The 21163-nt window shown below is 44.4% G+C and overlaps 1 protein-coding gene across 1 annotated transcript in view; it reads left to right on the top strand.

Moving 5' to 3' along the window:
- The first annotated feature begins 334 nt into the window (after positions 1–334).
- Positions 335–21163, top strand: part of zfhx3b (zinc finger homeobox 3b) — a 136469-nt gene continuing 115640 nt past the window's right edge. Inside the window, exon 1 of the mRNA XM_035159091.2 lies at positions 335–778. The gene's annotated coding sequence lies outside the window, so the exon portion shown is untranslated. The remainder of the gene's footprint in view (positions 779–21163) is intronic.

Raw genomic sequence — 21163 nt, 5'->3', positions numbered from 1 at the left:
GGTCGCTTATGTACTTTTAGTGGTCGAGGCATTTTTTTAATCTTTCATTTCAAAATTAAAAAAAGGGGTGAAAATGTTTTAAAAAGTGCAAAAAGATCGGCGGAGACGCGGCGTGTGCGGCGCCGGGGCTGCGCCGCGGCGCGGCCGCCGGCTCCACTGTTAACTTTCACAGTCTTCCGTCTAATCAAACTCTTACTTTCCGCTGTTCTTAATTCCATATTTTCAATTCCTGATCATTACTTTCCTCCTTTTTCTCCTCTCCTCTCCCCTTACTTGTATCTATCCATCCCTCCCTCCCTCGCTCGTCCTCCCTCCCTCCCTCCCTCTCTCTCCCGAGCTCTCTCCTTTGCTGAATCTTATTGATCCAGAAGGCGGCTAATTAGCCCTTCCCTTCGTGCCTGTGTAATGAAGCACATGCGCACTGAATTAATCACAGCCATTTTTTTTGCAGGAAACTAATTAGCAGGAATAAAGATCCAAAGAGTTTTTTCTTTTCAATCATCAGATCTCACTTTCACCTCTTCCTCGCTCCCTCTAACACAAGACTCATCGCCTGCTTTGCATCCAAATTATTTTTATATTGCCTTTAACAACTAATAGTACTTCGGTTCTCCTTTTTTTTTTTTTTCCTCCTCTACACTCCGCAACAACAATGATCTTTCTTTTGCCACCCTAAGCGCAAACTGACCAAAACGGGAACTGCCTTGATGGGATCTTTAGCTAAATCATCTCAATACTGGATTAAAAAGCGAGGATCACAAAGCGGCAGCGAGAAATTGTAAGTTTCAACTTTGCGTTTGTCTCTTTTTTCCCTCTTCTGTCTCCACGATCCTGCTCTGCTCGCCTGTCTGAATCTCTCTGCCTATCTGCTGCTGCTGTCGCCGGCTACATTGTTACGTTGTGACAATCTGCCCGGCGAACACAAGTTTTGATTTCATGCAAGTACTTTGGTTTATTCTCGGTGTGTTTTCCTCTTTTCTCCCCGTATCGCTTTACCTGTGTTTACATCAGCGATCGTCCTCTCTCCTCCTCATGAATGGAAGACGAGAAAACGGGCAAAGGCAGCGATCCTCTCCAAAAAAAAACAAGCCAGCAGATCGTGGTGGAAAAACGCGGTTTTGAGACAAATGTGCGCATTTCGCGGTGCTCGGGAGAAGGTGCGGAGGGTTCATGGGTGTCGAGAGACGTGTTTTGAGGCACACAAGGCGATAAGAGAAGAGAGAGAAGGGGTGGGGGGTGGGGAGAGAGCTGTGTTGAGCGGACGAAGAGAGGCAGCGGCGGCTCCACATGAGCGCAGCCCAGGAAAGGAGCTCCAAGTCCAGCCTGTGGGTCCGTGCGCGTCCGGCCAAAGAAGGAGCGGGGGCATCTCCCGATTTTCTCATTTTTTGGACAGATTTGACACTTGCGATGTCCAAACTGGGGGGGGGTGGGTTCCACACCGTCGCGTGGTTATAAAAAAATCCTCGCGTGGATAAACACATTTTTTTTTTTTGCTCTTCTCCGATATACGTCTCTGTGTGAAATGTGCAGTCCCTCCGCCCTGCTGCCTCAGTTCCCCCACAGCTACACTTTCCTCCTTTAGCGCACTTTAGTCCACCTTTTCTCTTTTATTTCTCGCGGAATGTTTTCCTCTTTTTGAAGCTTATTTTAAGTCGTTCCCTCGCGAAGTCACATGCAGATCGATCGACATGTGTATACGTGTGTGTGTGCGTGCGTGCATGCGGGGCTGGCGAGCGCGTGTTTGCCTGTCTCTCTCTGTGTGTGTGTGTTGTGTTGGATGTGGTGTGTTGAGGGGGGGGTAAAAAAAACGGATCCCCGGGTCTCCTGCGTGACAGCAGCGGGTCAGCAGGACCTTGCACGCGGGCAGACAGAGAGTGTGAGCTGCGTCTCTCACAGCAGACATGTGGCTCAGGGAATAAAACACACACTCACACACACTCTGGATCTGCTGCCTCCAACTATACTTGGCTGCCGCATCAGACTTTCTAGAGAAGATTTTTTTATTTTTTTTGTATTCCCCGAGAAACGCTGACCCGAATGAAAACAAAACGCTGCCCTGTTAGTCCGACCTCCACCAGACATTATCATGCCAAAAGTTACTTGCTTAAACTTGTAGTATAATGTCCGGGCTAAACCTATAGGTCACTGCTTGCATTTAGTAAGCACTTGGCATTTGCAGTATTGTTTTTTTGTGTGTGTGTGGAGTTAAACTAAACATGATATCTAGGAAAACAAAACCCAGGCTTGCAGATAGGGCACATGCAGCCTGAATGGGCCTTTTTTAAACCAAAAATACACATGCTTTTTTTTAATTTCTGCCTGTGTGCAACGTTACCAATCTCGCCAAAACTGGATCTGATCGTGCAGGGGGGAAAATATAAAAAACGGAGATGCAGCTGTTATCTTCATGTTTAGGTGCAATTGCAAAACAAAAGTCCCCCATAAATAGGATTAAAAAGAAAAGAGCAAGCGATTTTTCGAAACGGGGTTGGAGCTATAATAATAATAGAAAACAGAAACAGAGAATAACAAGTCAGTCGTGGATATTTTTCGAGACACAGACGAGAAAGGAAAAAAGAGGAGGAAAAAAGAGGTTTTGCAAACGAGCAAGAGAGGAGAGGATATGTGGGGGCAGAGAGGAAGGATGAGAAGCTGTGTGTGAGAGTGTGTGTGTGTGTTTTGGGGGAAGGGGGCCAGACAGCAAGAAACAGGGGGGACAGGGGTCATAGAGTGAATGCAGAGATAAAAAAAAAAAGGAAAGAAAAGAAAGACCCCCCCTTGCAAACAGCCTAGGGAGGATGAGAAGAAGAGAGTGGGTCTGGCAAGTGTTTGGGGAGAAAAAGGGGTGATGGTAGTTGTTGGTGTGTGTGTGTGTGTGTGTGTGTGTGTGTGTGTGTGTGTGTGTGTGTGTTTTTGGGGGAAGCCACACAAAGCATTTGGTGTATGGTTGTCAGCATCTGCAGGATTATGACTTTAGTTTAGGATGGGAGTAAGGAAAATGCATTGGGTGTAATAAAAGTAAAAAATTAAGCGTTATAAGGCTGTCAGGGAGGGAGGGAGGGGAGAGAGAGAGAGAGAGAGAGAGAGAGAGAGAGAGAGAGAGAGAGAGAGAGAGAGAGAGAGAGAGGCAGAAAATGGGGTGGGGAGCTGAGGGTAGGAGTGTTGAGGGGGGCTGGGTGGAGGGGTCAGATAGCCATGGGCCATCGAGGAGGAATCAGGGGAAGAGGTCAGATAAACAGATCCCTACCTTTCAGACTGGAGAGGAGCAGACGGGAGGAGATTAGCAGCAGGAGAAAGCGAGGAAACAGGCGTCAGTGCTGAAGATTTTTAATCAGTGATTCGCATTTAGCTCCTTCCGATCTGCTTTTTTTTATTTGTAAGGATTTATACATGTTTCATAACCCCAGAGAATTTGTGCATCCGGCAAGTGTCATTGTGTGTGTGTTTGCATTCCAGCGTTTAGAACTGCAAGGTGCTGTATAGTGTATAGGACAGGTATGGCTGCTGTGCCAAAACTGGAGTGATCTCCCTTCCTCCCCTGTCTGACAGTTAACACTCCTCTCCTCTTCCTCCTCCTCCCTCTCTCCGTCTTCTGTTACAAAACAAAGACAGCACAAATGTTTACTGTCATCTCACCTGTCTGATTCTCTTGGCTTGTCTCATTGTCATATATATATGTTTAATTATTACACTTCCTGGCAAAGGCATAGGAATGTCATTCATTTTTATGTATTGTGTTTCAAACCTACGTCTGGCGTGGCTAACGACAGTATCTCCTCATCCCTGACTCTGATAGTGGAAGTATTCTGTTCATGCTCAAGTACCAGGGTGATGGTTTTTTACCACACACAGTATTTAAACCAAATATATTTGAAAAAGGACCATTTATATGCTTTATTGTGAATTAATTATTTGTGATCAGAGTTATTTCTTCTTTTATTTAGTTAATGTGTTTATCAAGGAATGATTCAATTGACTTATTTTCTTTGATTTAAAACATATTTAAGATTTTTACAAATTAACACCATTTAGGTGCAGAGAGGTTATTTACCACAACTGAGGGGGAAATGGCAAAATGTGCATGATTGTTTACGATAAATTAAAATTATTCTCCTTCACATTTTTAATTCATATAATAATTTGAATTAATTCTATTAGAATTTATTCAGATTAATTAAAATTTAGTAAATATATCTTTAAGACACCTGGCAACTGTTTAAACCGTTACATGTATCGTCATGAAAATTAGACCAAATTATGAACATGTTATTTGAATGTGTTGTGTCACACTTTATTTCAATATTTAAAAAAAAAAGACTTTATTTGTTAGGGTGTGCACTTAGTGTTTTAACATGATTCCAGTGATATGACCAATCAAATGTATATAGTGGAATCGCTGTGTGTTGTGATTAGTATGAGTATTCACAACATGAAGGTAGTGTTTGGTGCTGTAAGGCTGTGGTGTGTTGACGGTTTTCACTGTGGAGATGTGCAGGTGCTGCTGATCCTTCCACTGCTTGTGCTCGGTCCTTGTCTATTACCATATTAGATGACAGGTACACTCGGAGTATTCAGATGTCATTTGACTGCGTGAGTGGGAATAGCACGTCCAATCGGAGAAACGAGATAAAGGGGTCGCAGTCGTCATGGATAGGCTTGTTTCATGGTTTGGGGGGGGGCGGGGGGGAACGGCGAGAAAATGGGAGACAGCGCCTCTGGCTGTCATAACCCCTCCCTCCCTCCCTCTCATTCTCTATATGTCTCTGCATATCTCTCTCCTTAAGTCCCACCTTTCCGTGCTCGGCCACTGGTCTCGTATAGTCCGTGTCCTCGGTCGCAGAGAGCCCTCTTTGGGTGAACAGTAGTCTGTGACCACAACACAGATTCAATACATCATAGGTTGTTGTGTCACACACAGTGTATGCACCCAGAAGACAAAAATCCACAAATTTATGCCCCTATAATCTAAAAAAGAAAAATATTATAATAGTTATTATAATAAATGGTCTCCAGTCACTTTAAATTCTTTCCTTTCTACTGTACACCGTTTGTCCTGTGAGTCCTCTGTGAACAGGTCTACCTTTGTGTGGATGCGGCACCTCTGAAATCAGAGAAGGATGTAAATTCTGCCCTGTAATGTCTGCTTGCACCATTTGCTGCGTGGACATGTGTAGACGGGGGCCAGTCGACACAAATGATGGCTTTGAATTTGACGTGTGGTTTTGAATATGCGTGGTCGTGCGGCGAGGACCAGTTCTTCCAGTTGTCCTGCAGCCGAGGCCGGCGTGCGTGTCATGCTATCATAAAGGAGCAGGCGGTGGGTGGGATCTCGGCTCAGCACAGGGGTGAGCGAGAGAGAGTGGGGAAAGGAGAGTGGAAGAGATGACTGTCACGCTCAGGTGTGTGTGTGTGTGTGTGTGTGTGTGTGTGTGTGTGTGTGTGTGTGTGTGTGTGTGTGTGTGTGTGTGTGTGTGTGTGTGTGTGTGTGTGTACATGCATGCTTGTGGTGTGTATGAATTCAAGCATCTTATCCTTAACCCCCACAGACCCAAATGTTGAAGAGGCCTGCTGTTTATGGACAAAAAGCAGCCCCCCCCCCCTGCATTTTTTTGAAAGAAATGAAAAATTCCCTTCCCTCTCATCTTTTCTTCTCCTTCTTCAATGTCATGTTTTATCTTTTTGAGATAAAGTTGGCAGGGGTTTTTGTGGTTTGCTCTTTCACATGTTATTGTGTTGACAATCTTGGTTAAATCCTAGGGGTAGACTAGATTTACGACTAAGAAGATGCGCACGTGTCATATGCATCTGCACAGCCACATTCTGATTTGTGCGCTCGCCGGTTGTATGAAAAAATGTAATGTGTTTTGAATGTGTCACACCGAGGCCTTGCTATGATGCACTTGTGTTTTTCTATTCATCATTTTTATTAATTTCGGACTAATTTAGTGTTGATATTCAGACAGTGGGCATATGTTGTGATAGCATTGCTTATATTATCCAGCAGTCACACACACAATAGAAAGACAGTGAGAAAAAATATTTTCCTCACCTTTAATGAAGGGAATTCACGAGCTATAACGGAGCCGAGGACAATAACATGCCACACAAATTTATATAAATTTGTGTTTCACTGCTAACAATAAATTAATGCTGTTAATAGAAGGGGGTTATAATGTGTGTGTGTTTGTCCTTAACTAGAATCTCGATATTGCTTCTGTAATAAATGTACACCATCAGTTCTGCTGTTTGTGAGGTAGCAGTGTTGTAACAGTGATGAAGACTGCTGTGTTCCTGCGTTACTGTATCGACTATGAGTAGAAGACCTGGGTGATGCATGCGTGCCCTGGTAGTACCGTAAACCATCTGTGTGTGTGAGAGAGAGTGAGTGAGTGTGCGTAGCGTGGCAGCCACGACTCCCTGTGTATCTGTGCTATTTGGGGCAGCAGCAGCTAGCTCTAGTGCTCAGGGATGGGAGAAACAACGGTTTTGTGTCTGTGTACATGTGCCTACACGCGGGCAAGGCAGGGATGACAGGGACCACTCCGAGGGCTGCAGAATTGAACTGAGCTGCACCACAGCCCCCCTATAGGCCCACCCCTCTCCTGGACCCTGGAGGCCAGCATTCCACCCTCCGCACTGGCGCTTATCATCACAAAGGACAGAATGCATAAAACATGGAGGACGCTTAGACAGAGGCGGCCCAGGTCGCCTTTCTCTCCCCACGCTGAGCCCTGGAACAATACGTGGGCCCCTCTGGCCTGTGACTCTGACGACACACACGCCGTCTTTTTATCCTCCCCTATTTCTTTGTCATCCTCTTCCTCTTCCTCTATGTTACTGTGCTCTGTGGAGTGATAACTGCCCTCGCATTGTTTATCTGTGTCTGTGAAATCTGCTTTGTGTAACTGAAATGTAAGAGTGTGTGTGTGTGTGTGTGTGTGTGTGTGTGTGTGTGTGTGTGTGTGTGTGTGTGTGTGTGTGTGTGTGTGTGTGTGTGTGTGTGCGTGTACGTGGGTGGGTGTGTATGAAGCAGAGTGACAAGTTTAAAATATTGACAGTGCATCAGCTGAATAGTATCTCCCATATTATGCACTGTGTTACACATTGTAGAAATACAGTTTTATGTACCGCGAATATATAAAGATAAGATATTCACAGATTGACACAGAAGGTGAAAACTAAACAATTAAAAATCATTTTATTCATCGGAAGAAATCACATTTCCTGCAACAGAGGACACACTGTGCTGCAGATAGAAGATCTGCGTTTCACACTATCAGCACGTCCCTCTTCACTAATTTACAGCCAGGTCACTCGATGATGCAACATCACAGCTTGTATTAGCAGCAAATACAGAGTGTGTTTGTATAATCAAGCTCCGAGCTTCTCTGTCGGTCAGGGTGCCGGGGCTGGTTTTAGAAAGACCAGATAAAGAGCTGTGTGAAAGTGATATGATGATATTCTGCTGCTGTAGATGCCATATTCTTTTTATTCCTGCCAGTCATTCTCCTCTGCTACTCCCAAAACATCCACAGTATTAACAATGCTGCAGATTGACAGTATTTGACAGTGTAGTTTTTTTTTTCTTTTGCTTCATACATATGTTGAGTGTTTTTTCTCTCTTCCCCAAGTATGAAGATATTTTATTTCAGTTTGCAGATCTTGGTTCAAGCTCAGCTCAGATTTAGATCGTACTGATTTTAATTTCCTTTTCGGTGTGTGCTCTGCATCCACTCTGTGACTGTATGACACACAGCAGTTGGGGCTCAGAGGGTTTTCGTCTGTATCTGTCTATAAGTGTCGTCTGATAGCCGGGCTGCAGGAATGTACTGCTAGGATGTGCTGGACCCCAGCAGGTCTATGGCACTTCCTCTCTGTGTACCTCACAGCTTATCCTCCTCAGGATTATAGAGAGAAGAAAAGAAAGCAGTGCGATGGCAGGAGCACCCTTTCCTCTCACACCCTCTCCTCTTTTTTTTTTTACAATTCACACACGCACAAAAAAAAATCCCAACAAAAAGTGTAATTCACTTGCAAATGTGTAGTAGCCCGTCCATGTTCCCAGGGGAGGAAAGAGAGACGGAGAGAGAGACAGGGAGAGAAGGGAAGGGAGGGGCAGACGTGGTAAGACACAGAGAGGAGGCTGCAGTGTGTTTCAGGGCTGAGGTGAAGCTACCGATTGCTTCTTCCTGGTCAGGAAAAGCAGCCGACTCCATCTGCTCATTGATGGATGGGGCTCGTGTGCCTATATGGTTTTTATAGTGTAAGTAACAACATTGAGTGTGTGAGAGAGAGAGCAGGAGAAAGCTGTTGCCAGGCAGTAGGTGTATAAGTTGCAACTCGCTATTTGTCATTACCTTCTCCTGAGGTGGCCCGCTGTTGTTCGCTCAGCCCCAGGCGACTGATCTGCCAGTAGTGAAGGGGTTAAGAAGCAGGGATAGCCCTCTTTTGTCTCTGCGGCCCTCTTTGCCATTGTTGTGGTGGAATTGAGTTCGGTGCACCTCACTTGACCACAGCAAAGCAATAAAATGGCCTCTAAGTGCTGAAGCCTCTGTAGTCCTCTGATGTCAGCTCTCCTCCGGCTTCTGCCGCTGTATTTTCCTTTTTTCCCTGACAACACATAGGCAACATTTTTTATCATTTGCTTGTCTGAGGTCAAGTTCACACTTCTATCTCTACTCTTTTTATGGAAAGTAACTCACTTGCTAAACTATGTTTGCGTTCAAATATAAAATGCATTTAGGATTAGAAGATATTATATATATATATATATTTAAAGGTTGTGAATATTGCCACCTGTAGTGCTGACAGCTTGCTGTCCTTACAAAGCACATTTGAAGATTCACACATTTCACGCTTTTAATGATCTATGAAAATGATTTTAAGCATTTATTAGAGCCTTTGCATTCAGCAGGATGATGACATTACTGTGTTTTTATAACTCTGCGAGCATGTCGAATGAAGTCCTGCTGTTAAAGCTCCTGGATGATCCAGAGTCACCTCACTTCTTTAGCTATGCACTGTTATTTTACAGTTTTTCTGTTGGCAATATTGATGGAAATAATACGCATGATACATTTCTTTTTCCTCAGTCGGAGGATGTACTATTATAATGTGGTGTTGGTGGAGGTGGTGGTGTGTTTGATTGCACAGATGATTGTTTATAGCAGAGTCCCACCTCTGCAGACATTGTAATTAAAAAGAAGATATACTGCACGAGCGTCTGTCGCCATCCCATCTCATCTCGTCAAATAAGCGGCTGGCGGTTGCAGTGAGCATGTCAGTGGATTTATGAAAGATTTCTGATTGGCTGGATTATAATTGGCACTGTCCCGAGTGCAAACCATTTATGCCAGGTGTCACACAGGCTGCATTAAACGTTGCGCCAAACTGCAATTAAACCAACATTTCCTCAAAGCCACAATATTACACCTCGGCATTATTCTGAAAGGTGTCTCCGTCTTGTGTGTGCCTTCGCCTCAGCCCTCTCTTCTCCTCCTCCCGAAGCACGTGTCATTTCCTCTTTGGCTCCCACTGTACCTACAACAAATGCTCTTGCTCATTTTCCCTGTGTTAAATGAACAAACATGAGGACCTCAGTGCCTCCATAATAAATTGATTAGAGAGAGGCAGACTCCCACACAGCAACACCAAAAACTAGATATGTACTGTGTGTGTGTGTGTGTGTGTGTGTGTGTGTGTGTGTGTGTGTGTGTGTGTGTGTGTGTGTGTGTGTGTGTGTGTGTGTGTGTGTGTGTGTGTGTGTGTGTGTGTGTGTGTGTGTGTGTGTGTGTCTGTGTTTAGCCTGAGGAGGAATAGACATGCTTCTTCTCTCCCTTACACACACACACATACACAACAAAGCAAGTACAACATGTATATTCATCCGGTTTAAAGGCGTTTCTCGTCGGCTGGTCCTCGTGCTCCCACCTCTCTGGCGGGCTACGCTCTAACTGCTGTTTTGCACCGGTCGCTGATGTCTCATGACAGCGACAGTGCCGCGGCGTTTACATATTCGACACGGAGCCCTCTGTGATTGTTTGGTTTTCCTTCTGACGTTCACTGCCACGGAGCAGAGATTTGGTTTAGGCTGGAGCAGGGGGAGCAGGTCCCATGGGGCTGACACAGGGCTAGACGGCCGTGACAGACCGGTGACCTCGGCTTTGTGACGTCACTCGCCTCGTCTGGTCACCATGGCATTCATTTTCCCTACTGTTTAATGAATGAAGATGAGGAGGGGCTGTTTTTTTTCATGCAGCTATGGGTGTTGTTCTGGTGAAGGCCCCAATACAAACAGAAGAAGGCCGTATGCTGAATAATGATTATGCCTTGAGTTTAAAACATGCCTTCTGTCACCTTATCTATCACCTGCAAGTTTCTCACGCTTCATTTTCAAGTTTAAATAAAGGGACATTTACTTCTATTTTTCTAGCAGGGCCGGATATTTGACTGTTCTGTTTAATTCAGATGGTAAGACATTGACTGCGGGTATTGTTGTGTGAAGCACTAAAACAAAACACACTCTAACCACATATAGGAAGTTACTCTGAGGTAAGAGCTGGGTTTAAAACGGATACTAACTGTTACAACAGTTTCTCTCCCCTTTTCAAGTCTTTTCCTCTCTTTTGCTTCCATTTTATTCTCCCTCATGGCAACATTTAAGCACTTCTCCCCCCGCGCCGTTCTAAATCATGCACATTTTGATAGTAATATAAATGAAATGGCCTCAGAGATCGGGGCTTTAATCTGGGCAGCGTATCCTCTGTAGAGTGAGTGTTGTCGCTGCAACTCAGGCAAAGTGCACATGGAGGAGCGTGGCTGTAAAACAGGCTTTTTGTTGGAGCCAGGTGTTTCCTCATGTTGGATCATGCCCCGATAGGGTACAACAGGCCACACGGCAGGTGAGAAGCGTGTTTTTAATGCCGATGGCTTTCTCGTGCTGTGGTCCTCCTGTGCCACAAGCAAAGCTCAGAAACATTGCACACGTGGGTTGAGGATTAACACGGGAAGAAGGCCTAGTGTGGTGGACCCGGAGCAGGACAAGTGTGCAGGTGACCCAGCCTATGTTGACACTGGAGAGAATATGGGTTTGGTGGAAGGAGAGAGGAGAGAGGGGCAGCATTCAGGGCATCAGGAGGGAGGGAGGGAGGGAGGGAGAGCACAGACACCAGTCTCATCACTTCCTTCCTTAATATAGTTTTGTTTTTGTTTAAGTCGCCATTGAAAACAACAGTAGATAGAAGAGGAAGCGTTGAAATAAGGCAGAAGTCAATTTATACTATTCTTTAGGAAAATAATAAGGCATGGAAACTCAGAAAGTGTGTAAAATATAAAAGTTGTCTAATCTTGTTAAACTTTGTGTAAATGTTGTCTGCCTCTGTCTAATCTACCACCTGGCTTTACCCTGCAACAAATGAAACACGTCAGGGCACATTAAACAAACCTGTGTGTTTTGACCCTGGTCGTGACAGAACGCTCGTTTCTCACACTTTTTGTAGACCCCCCCTGGCTCTGTGTGTGTGTGTGTGTGTGTGTGTGTGTGTGTGTGTGTGTGTGTGTGTGTGTGTGTGTGTGTGTGTGTGTGTGTGTGTGTGTTTGCGCACACGTGCAGATGGATGCATGATTGGTTCACAGTTTATCTAGGTCTTTCCTGTCCTCCTGGTTGAACTTTTATTAGAGAAAAACAACAGACTAACACCTGCACCCTCGGCTTTGTTGAGCCTCAGCCCTGTGGTCAGGGCAAAATGTACTTTCACATGACAGACGCCTGTGTGGGCCTGCAACAGGAAGCCTGGCTACACTGCGTTTCACAATCTCTCCAGAAACAAGAAGCGAGTTACCCACACTATTCATTGTGTGTAATGGATGCCAGCTTGCCTGTAGTGGGTACAAGCACGAGGCGAAGGGAGGGGGTACCCCGGCGTAAGTGGACCCCTGGGACCTCCTGGAGGGGTAGAGGTGTGGCGAACGTCTGTTTTGGGCATGGCTTGTGTCAGCCTGTTTAGCGTTTGCCTGTGAGGGCATTTATATGCAAATGCTAAACAACCTATTGGGGTGGCTAATTACAACAGGGCTTTTGTGTGTGCCAGGCAGTGAGAAGCAGGGAGTTTCTAGCATGCCAGGCCTGGACTTCCCCTGCTTGTTTACTCATTGTCTTTCCTTATTACCCCCTCATTGACACTCCCCTTTTGTGTGGCTGTGTCGTTTGCCTGCACGCTGGCTCCTCCCCTTGTGGTGTCGGAGTTAATGTAGTAGATTAAAGAGGCAGCACTCTGGCCCTGTTTACTTCCTCTTTCATCTGCTGGCCCTGCTCAGCTCTACTCTGCAGCCATCCCTCCTGGAGCTCGTGTCTAGCCACCACCCCATTCAGGAAGGATTCAGACTCGTAGTAGTACTCCCTCTCTCCTACAACTAATGCTCAGCTAATTACTTTGGGTGATAAAAATGCATTTAGGTCAGGCTCTAATGTAATGCAAATTTATGAGCAGGCAGAAGCAAATATTAACTTGTAGAGTCACTGATAGTCATTGGCTGGGGACAAAGGTACACCTCCCTTAACTGTCAAATCTGAAGGCTTTATGTGCTCTCTGTGTCGCTGCCTGTTTTTTTTGTTTTTGTTGCTTTGTTGTCAGAGATCTAAGGACAGTGACAGCAGGATGCACGGAAAATGTTCCAACTGTATATGCTCCTGTACAAAAATATACCTGCTGTTACACAAAGCCATAGATGGTGCAACTGAGCCCACATACGAGGCCCTATTTTTACTGTTATATAGTACCAGAGTCTAAAATACGAACTGAACAGTTCTTTTCCTGTTGTTGCAAACAAAATATCATTATTTGTAGTCATGAAACCACAATCGAGCGCTTGTCTTAAAAGGTGTGAATACAGTTTTTGATAATTAAAGAACATTATGAATACTGCAAGCGAGACAACTTGCACACACTTCAGAATGGCTTTATGACTTCATGGCATCATCCGGTCTACCTGATAAGAATGAGAATCAGGTTTTCTTTGCCAAGTAGGTTAACACGTACAAAGAATGTGTTGTGGTGTGTTGGAGCAAGCAAGGTTATACAAATATGAAAACAGGAGACCGTATAAAAACATTATAATCACTAGAGAAGAAGATGTGTTAAATATGAACAAAAGATATTTACAATTTCACGTTTGTCTTGTGATTTGGTCAGCGGCAGGTTGGATTTCTCCTTTAATCCTCAGACGCATGGATTAGTTAGAAAGTTAAGTCAGATGAGTTAGAAAGTTAGTTAGTTGTACAGCAAAGCTCCATTTGTAGAAGAGTTGGAGTTTTCCAGTGTGTTTGTGTTAGTATGTCTTACTATTTTCTTGCCCCCTCTATATTTTTCAATCTCTGCTGAATACACATCCATATCAAACTGGCCCTGCTGCATTCCTGTGAAATTATTTGTCTTGTGCTAAAACAAAGAGAGAGGAAGAGAGCAAAAGAGTGTCGCCCCTCACTTTGTTTTACTGCTTCACTTTTAGTGTTTGTTCCGTGGTTTGCCACCACTTGTGCCTACTTACTACGGCAATTACACCCCCACTTTCATGTGTTCCCCCCTCCGACATACATATAGGCTGACACACACTCATGCATACATACACATGGGGGGGGGGGCAAAGAAGCCGAGCCGGATCAAAAGGCCGAGTGTGAGGGAGTCAGGGCACCTCGTAGAAAACAGCTGCCCCTCGCTGTCTCTGCTTCTCACCCCCGGCCTGACAGCAGCCAGAAATATGAGGCCTCTCCAGACCTCTGTCCTGGGAAACAAGGACGGGACAGCACACATCCACTCAGAAAAGCTTTTGTCTCTGCTCCCTCTCTCTCGCTCGCCCCGGCTCGCTCAGACATACAAAGAAGAAAGAAAGCCATTTGTCTCCGCTCATTCACTCATTCTGCCACAAATAGAAATCTTCGTTTCACATGTGCACTCCCTCTGCCACCCTCACAAAACCATTCAATTATCACATGCTTGATTTCTCTTTATTGTCTGTTTGTTAAACTCTTTCATTAGCTGTTTTAGTCAATTTGGTGCAATTTGTCTGTCAATCTTACTCTGCGTTTGCCTTTCTCTGCACTTCTCTCCCTGCCCTCAACATTGTGCCGGCTCTTTCTGTGACCCGGTCCTCCCTCGACGCCGTCTCAGGGCGCCTTTCTTCTCCCGCACTCCTGTCTCCCACCTTTCCTCACCACACGTCTGGGATTTCTCTCCCTGGTGCTCTTGCTTGTCCAGCATGTTCAAACCCTGACAGAGTTGAGAAAGGCATTCAGCTCCCTAATCCGGGCTCCCTCTATCAGGAATGCTAATACATGTGATTGTGTGACCCGCCGAGGCCCGGCAACATCTGCAGGAGCCTATGGCGAGCCCCCACCCTCACACACCCACCCTGCCCCCTGCCTTTGAGCGTTCACTCGCTGCCATTATTTCATTGTTTCACTTCACGCCTGTGACTGGGCAGTGCAGTTAACCCTCTGTGGCTCAGGCCAGGCCGGCTGCAGTTATGCACACAGGGCCAGAGGGGTGCTGAGCACAGGCCTTCCTGCCTGCCCATCTGGACCCCTCCACACAGCTCTGTTTACTTATGCATTCCACGAGGAGCCAAATGCATTTGTGCGTTCATATAGTCCATTTAAAGGCGTGATCACAGGAATTACACTCTTTTTCTCACTCTTAACTAGCTTTCACTTTGTCAGCGACATCAGGAAAAGGAAACTTGCTCCTCTGAAGACATCCCGGTGTTAGCCAATGAAAGCCTGTTATTAAATTTTCACCCGCCCCCTTTGCCAGGTATTGGAGTTGAAAGAAATGATTGTCGGGTTTGTGTCTGTTTTCAGAAAGATGAATTACTGGTAAAGCGCGACTGACAAAGTGAATCTGTGTCAGGCTGGAGTGCTGCTGATTGAATTACCCTTCTCCTCAGCCTGTATTCAAGCTACACCACATCACACCATACCATAGGCAAGCAACGAGTAGATTGGATTTCTGTGCGCTTTAGTCACATCCAAACATTAAGCTATTAAAGCTTTAGGATTGTTCGACCTGTCAGAATTCAGCCTGTGTAATCTGTTTGTGCTTGATTCCAATGAAGAAAAGTGTACATATCCCGCACACATTATAGTTTCAGGCGATCTTAAGGGGGATTTAAGATGAGAGGAAAAGCCACGTTAAACTAATGTGATATAGCTGCATTTTACAATATACATCAAGTTGTTACCTGTTGCTGTTGGAGCACTTTAACTTATGGTTAGAAATCCCTGCTCAAGTGTCATTAGTAATTTGTTAATAGCAGGGATTAAAGAAGCCGCTAACCTTTGACAGTAGGCGGCCTGAATGTGAACATGTAGAACCTTTTGTGTTAGCGATGTTTTAATTGTTTAATTGCGGCTGGTTAAGTTAGTTTGCTTCCTCTAAAGAAGATATATCTGCACAAACTCTTTAAAGAGTGCTGCAGAAATTTAAAGAAACCTACACAAACCGAGAGTTAGCTTTGTACCTAGCTGCAGTGCCTGCGGTAATCACTAGGATGTCAGTGATCCTGCTGCCGTCCCTGGCCCTGAACAACACACGCATGCACTACACACACATGCACTACACACATGTTGTGTTCATGCTGGAACACCGATTTCGTCCGTGTTATCAAAAGCACCATTAATCATTACATCTTTGCAAAGCAGGGGCAGCGTTACTATGGTGACACAAAGTTATCCACGCTGCTTTGCATATCAACAGGAAAAAAAAGTTTACAATTTCCGTCCAACTCTGGTGGAGCTGCTACAGGCCCAAGTAGCTATAAAGAGATTTCCACTCTTTTGGGATTCTCTGTGTCTTCCTGCGACCTCTGTTGTTCAGCTCAACAGGCTGTTTTGCAGTGTGCTCAGGCAGACTTCAGGTTTTCATGGGTTTCCTGTATCCCCTTGCTGTTGAATGTCATTTTAGATTTCTTTGTGAATTTTTTTACCTCTGCATTTTATCCCCAACCCCAGATTTAGTGATAAGTAGGTCCGTCCGTCTGTAATCCTTTTATTTCTGCAGCACAACGTCAAAAGCATTTAGTTTTTTTTGATTAAACTTCACAGTCAATCATCTATTGAAATGATGCCTTTTGATATTTTAGATTTGCCGGGGAATAAGTCATCTCCTGATGACCCTTGTATCACTTTATGATCGGTTGCTGTTTTTAATGGGCTTACCTATCTCTTAAAAGAATCACAAACATAGATAGACTTTAAAATACGTCATAGAAATGTTAAAGGATATTCTAAATCAAAAAAGAGATTCTAAACTTTAAATGAGTGAAATCAAACTTTATTTTCTGTTTAATTTTGCTGACTGTTAGGTGTCCCTTTGTTTGCAGTGAAGGAGCGTTTTCTAGTGGCTGGAAATTATTTTCCTGGGGGATAAGTGCAAATTTTAAATAGAATACAAAATACAATTTATGTTTTATCTCTCAGCCTTCACTGAATATATATATTTGAATATGACATTCAGAATTCCTTTCAAACTATAGAATATATTATTTTAAACCATTACAGTAACCCTTCACCATTATGTTTGGAAATGAATGGGAATAATTATGTTCAGATGTATGTATGATAAGACTAACTCAAAAATATTGTGCTGTCACAATGTGAAAGATTCTGCAATTACTCTGGAGATGGATGATGTAAAAAATGGAGCTACATGTTTGAAACACCAAGGAAAGTTCACTACTACTCATCAATGAACTTTTAACATTTGCAGTTTAACGGCTGAGACAAACTTTTCAACCTCGCTTTGTGTTTTCTTTAAAATATCAGACATAGGATAAGATTTACAGAATGTTAAACTCTGTTTCATAGTTTCTCAAATGAGGCAGTTACGATATGTCCGTGTGCATTTGAGTTTTAATGTTCTCCCCCATCATTCTGTGTGATACAGCATTTTCCTGTTCCCTGCAAAAAGGGTTTAAACTGGATATGAGCCATAGGGGAATAAAAGTGGGTCTACCGTTCCAGTTCCCTTGATGGCTCATTGAAACCAGGGATTGAAGCATACGTCCTCCATTTCTGAAATCAAACATCCCACCATAACAGGCCTATATAGCATTCATTTACTTCTACTGCTGTGGAACGATCATCTGCTGCTGCATTATGTACACATCCTCTGACACTGTTTCTAATCTGCGCGTTCTAGATACACTCTGTTTAAATATATATAAATGTTTGAATGAAATAACTGCAGATTACAGCTTCCCCCCCGTTCCTTTGTTTATAGACATGTTTCAGGGTTTGGAGACGGTTTATAAGGAATGGGCGCTACAGAGCCAAATTGGATCTGGGTATGTAAATACTGCTCTGATGTTTAATGAGAAACAAAGTTAGCTAATTATAGCAGCTCTGAGAAACATGAGGAGGACAGTGGGAAATGTTTCCATCACTCCCTAGCTCTATAGATTACTGCCTAATTGCCTCAATCGAATCAGGCGGAGACATTAGCCAGAGAGGCAGAGAGTGAGAGGGAGAAACATGGGGATGGGGCTGATTACACATATCTGTCGGTGGCTCTTTAGATAATCCGGCAGAGGACCAGCAAGTTGGGCTTTCTGACATAGCGTGAGCCCGTCTGTCTTCTTTAGTCGGCATGTCTCCCAACGTTCGGCTCCCCCTCCCCTCCCCTCCCCCCCGGTGCAGTTATGAAGGTGAGGATAGCAGGGTGCTGTGTGCTCTCCTGCCACGCCAGCCAGCTGCAGAGGTGATTCATACTCCCATGCGGAAGTTTTTCAACTATAATTATATATAGTTCTGACACATGTTTATGCCTGATTTTACCAGACAGCCTCTCCACTAATGGCACGGTACTGCATAACATCCTCCCAAACATTTGTTACAACAATATTTTTCTACCTCATTTAATTTTTTACGTTGTAATTTTAAGTACTGGGTGGAAACATGCACTGCTGGTGCGACTGACCTGTTGAGAAGCTGTGGGAATAGTTTCTTCCCTTGACATAGCAAAGTCTGCATTTATCTACTCGGTCAAATAAGGGATTTCTTAAGAATATCTTTCCTCTCATTTATTTATATCTCCATGGAAAAAGGAGGAGAGAGGACTTGTTTACTTTATCTTTAATTTCTCTTAATGGTGGTGCAGGAAGAAAAAGGAGACTTCTGTATTTCAGGGCTTTTTAAAACTGTGTCCTGCTCCTGTTTTGGAGGCAGGGCGCTAGTGGTGGAGGTGCTGGGTAATAAGAAGCTTCATTGGATCTGTTTCGTCCTCAGAGCACAATGATATTGAGGTCAGCTGTCTAAAATGATCTCATGTTAAGGAATCGGCGAGTCAGCAGGGTCAGAGCAGAACCGCCATGACGACACTTTCTCCACAGTGATAACGCTGCCCTCTTTTCCCTCCCCTCCGCTTCCTCTGCAGGGCGAACAGCAGAGAGGAGTCTGAACTGTATCTGTGCCCTTTTTTTCTTTTTCACTCTGCAACAGAACGATGCTGCCTTTGTCTTCTCACAGAACCTCACGCGGTTATCGGGTGAAGGTGGTCTCGCATAAGATTAATTGGACCTTTACAGTTCTGATTCAGAGCTGCGTGGCTAATCCTCACATCTTCTTTAATCCTAACCAAACATGTGAACTGCTGGAAATAGCCAACAGAAAAAAATAGCTTTTTTCCCTGGATGTCATATGTGTAAACTGAAGGCCTGAACAATCCTTCCCTCAGTTTCCCAGGCAGGATTTTCATGGGGGCGCGTTGGAGGAGAGCTGTAATGTACGAATTCTGTGTGGGGAACCCAGATCCCAGCAGATTCCTTTTTTTACAGTTCCGTTGGGAAAGTAGGCACTGTAAACAGATAACGGCGCTCATGCAGAAAGGGCCGGAAGTGGGAGGTATTACTTGTCCAGACGTTTAGAATGGGAGCTCCGGGTGTGAATCTTTGAAAAGTCTCGTGGCAGTGAGTCAGTCGGGGTTTTTGCATTGATGCTGCTGCTCATTTACATCGCACCTCTCCCCGCCATAGGTAGATTTAGCTGTTTGAAGTGAATATTGTTGAAGAATATTTCGCAGGGCTTTGTGTGTTTGTGTCACTCTCAGTTCATGTAGTGAACGTCCGTAGGAAGGCTTCATCTCATATCTCTTTTTTCGATCCTAAAATCAGTCACATACGACCTGGCTCTTCCACTTTCTCACCCTTGTACTTCTTTCTCTCCGTTTCCCTCGCTCTCTGTCTCACACCCACACACACATGTTCCCATAATTTATGGCTGCCGGGTCCTTGATCAATTGATAGCAGGGAATCCTTTGGTAAATAGAGTTTTAGACACATTGCCAATAGACCCGGGCTATTGATTGGAGTGTAAATTAAAAACTTAATCAGGTCTCTGAGATAAGATTTATCTCCGCCCCAAGCAAATTACAGGGCTGACTTGGAGACATAAAGACAGGCCGGTGGGCAGAAGATCACTGCCCCTTCGCGGGTGCCAAGTCAGGGCCACGATTCTCCTGTCGTCCTCCCCGTCTCCCTGCCGCTGCCACTCTCCACTCTGTTCTCGCCTTGTGGAATAGATCATGGAGCCTTAAAGCGGTGACATAATGGATGAAGGCTTGTCTTGTAATATTTAGTTAGAAGAGACCGACTTACACTCACACACTCTAAAGCATCTGGTAGACATATTCAACCAATATGTCTTATTGTTCCATGATGACTTTTAGGATGGCTGACCCAAGTGGGAAGTAGTTTTATTTCTTTATCATTTTGTTCTGTTTAGCAGTTTGTCTTGTTCAGTCTTGTCAATATTCCTCCTCTCACCCCCTCTTTCTCTCTCTCGTTCTCACTTTGTGTTTAATCACTTACTTTCATTGCTGCCTGTGATGAAATATGTAAATCATTACACACAGCTTTTATCTGCTCAATAATATTCTCATCTTGTTGGGGTCGTTTTACGCCACGATAAATTCATGCACATTCATACGCACGTGCTGTTGTCTATATTTTATACGTATTAAGACAATCCTTGGGATTGCACATTGATCAGCGTATGGATTTCCACAGTAATTGCTGAGGGAAATTTTCTCTGTCTCTACTCTTCTTCATTATTAATATTGGGAAATGGGTATACATTCAAAATGTCTCTGAGTATAATTTCGTTTTAAAATAACGAGAGCACTTTTAATTCATGCCAGCTAACACAGGGCAGCGTGCATACTGAGAACAGGGCTTTCCTCAGGTTTCACAGATAAGAAAGACACTCGCTGAGGATTCTGGGAGAGGTGCCTCACAGGTATCTGTGTGGATCTTTCACTCTGTAATTAAAACATACACCTTTTTTTCCTCCTGTGACTAAGGCCGGCATTAGGCTCCTCACAGGGATTATAGCACTTCCCATTATCTCTGGTTATAGTCCTCATATAGAGAAGCCATAGAAATGACATTGACCCACAGGGAGCGAGGCACACAACAAGAGAGGAAGATGGAGGTTGAGGAGGTCACAAGTCCATTAGCAGACAACCATAAAAATACATAAATATGAACAATTTGCAACACCCCTGAGGACTTTTTATATTGGTGCTGAATATATGGACGTGGTTTTGGGTTTGTGAAGTGCCGTGTAAGTGTTAGAGGTCCCCAAAAGAGCAGTGCAACCTAACCCATCCGGTGGCTACATAATGGTGGCCAAACCTCTCTCTTTGTCTAGTTGTGGGGGAGGCTGAGACCATCAGTAATAGGCTTTTTGCCTGATAAGCCCGGAAAATACTCGTTTAGTTAGTGAAAGTGCAGAGGGATCCTGGCCTGATAAACCCGCTGTTTCCTTCTGTAATACCCAACAGCTAAAATCAATAGCTGGGATAATTCTCCCGCTAGTCGTCCAGTCTCCTTTATCTGGAGCCTCTCGCAACCCGTGTACATGGGGGTGGTGGTAAACTGGAGTATGCCTCTTTGTATATTAGAGGTTATATAGTTACACTTACATGTAACTTTATTTTTTTGATATTGTCTTAATCGTTATTCTCAGCGCCACCATGTCCAGTCCCTGTGGCCAAATGTTCAGATTGGATATTTCACATATTGTTCACTTCCCTCCATCTTGGCCCCGAGTTCCTGTCCCTTTAACAGTGCACGTGAAAGTGGTATTAATCTTCTCATCCTTTACGACAGGGAA

The sequence above is a fragment of the Hippoglossus stenolepis genome, chromosome 1 (assembly GCF_022539355.2).
Source record: "Hippoglossus stenolepis isolate QCI-W04-F060 chromosome 1, HSTE1.2, whole genome shotgun sequence".
NCBI lineage: Eukaryota > Metazoa > Chordata > Actinopteri > Pleuronectiformes > Pleuronectidae > Hippoglossus > Hippoglossus stenolepis.
Note: the sequence above shows the minus strand (reverse complement) of the source record. Positions and strands in the feature narration are given on the sequence as shown.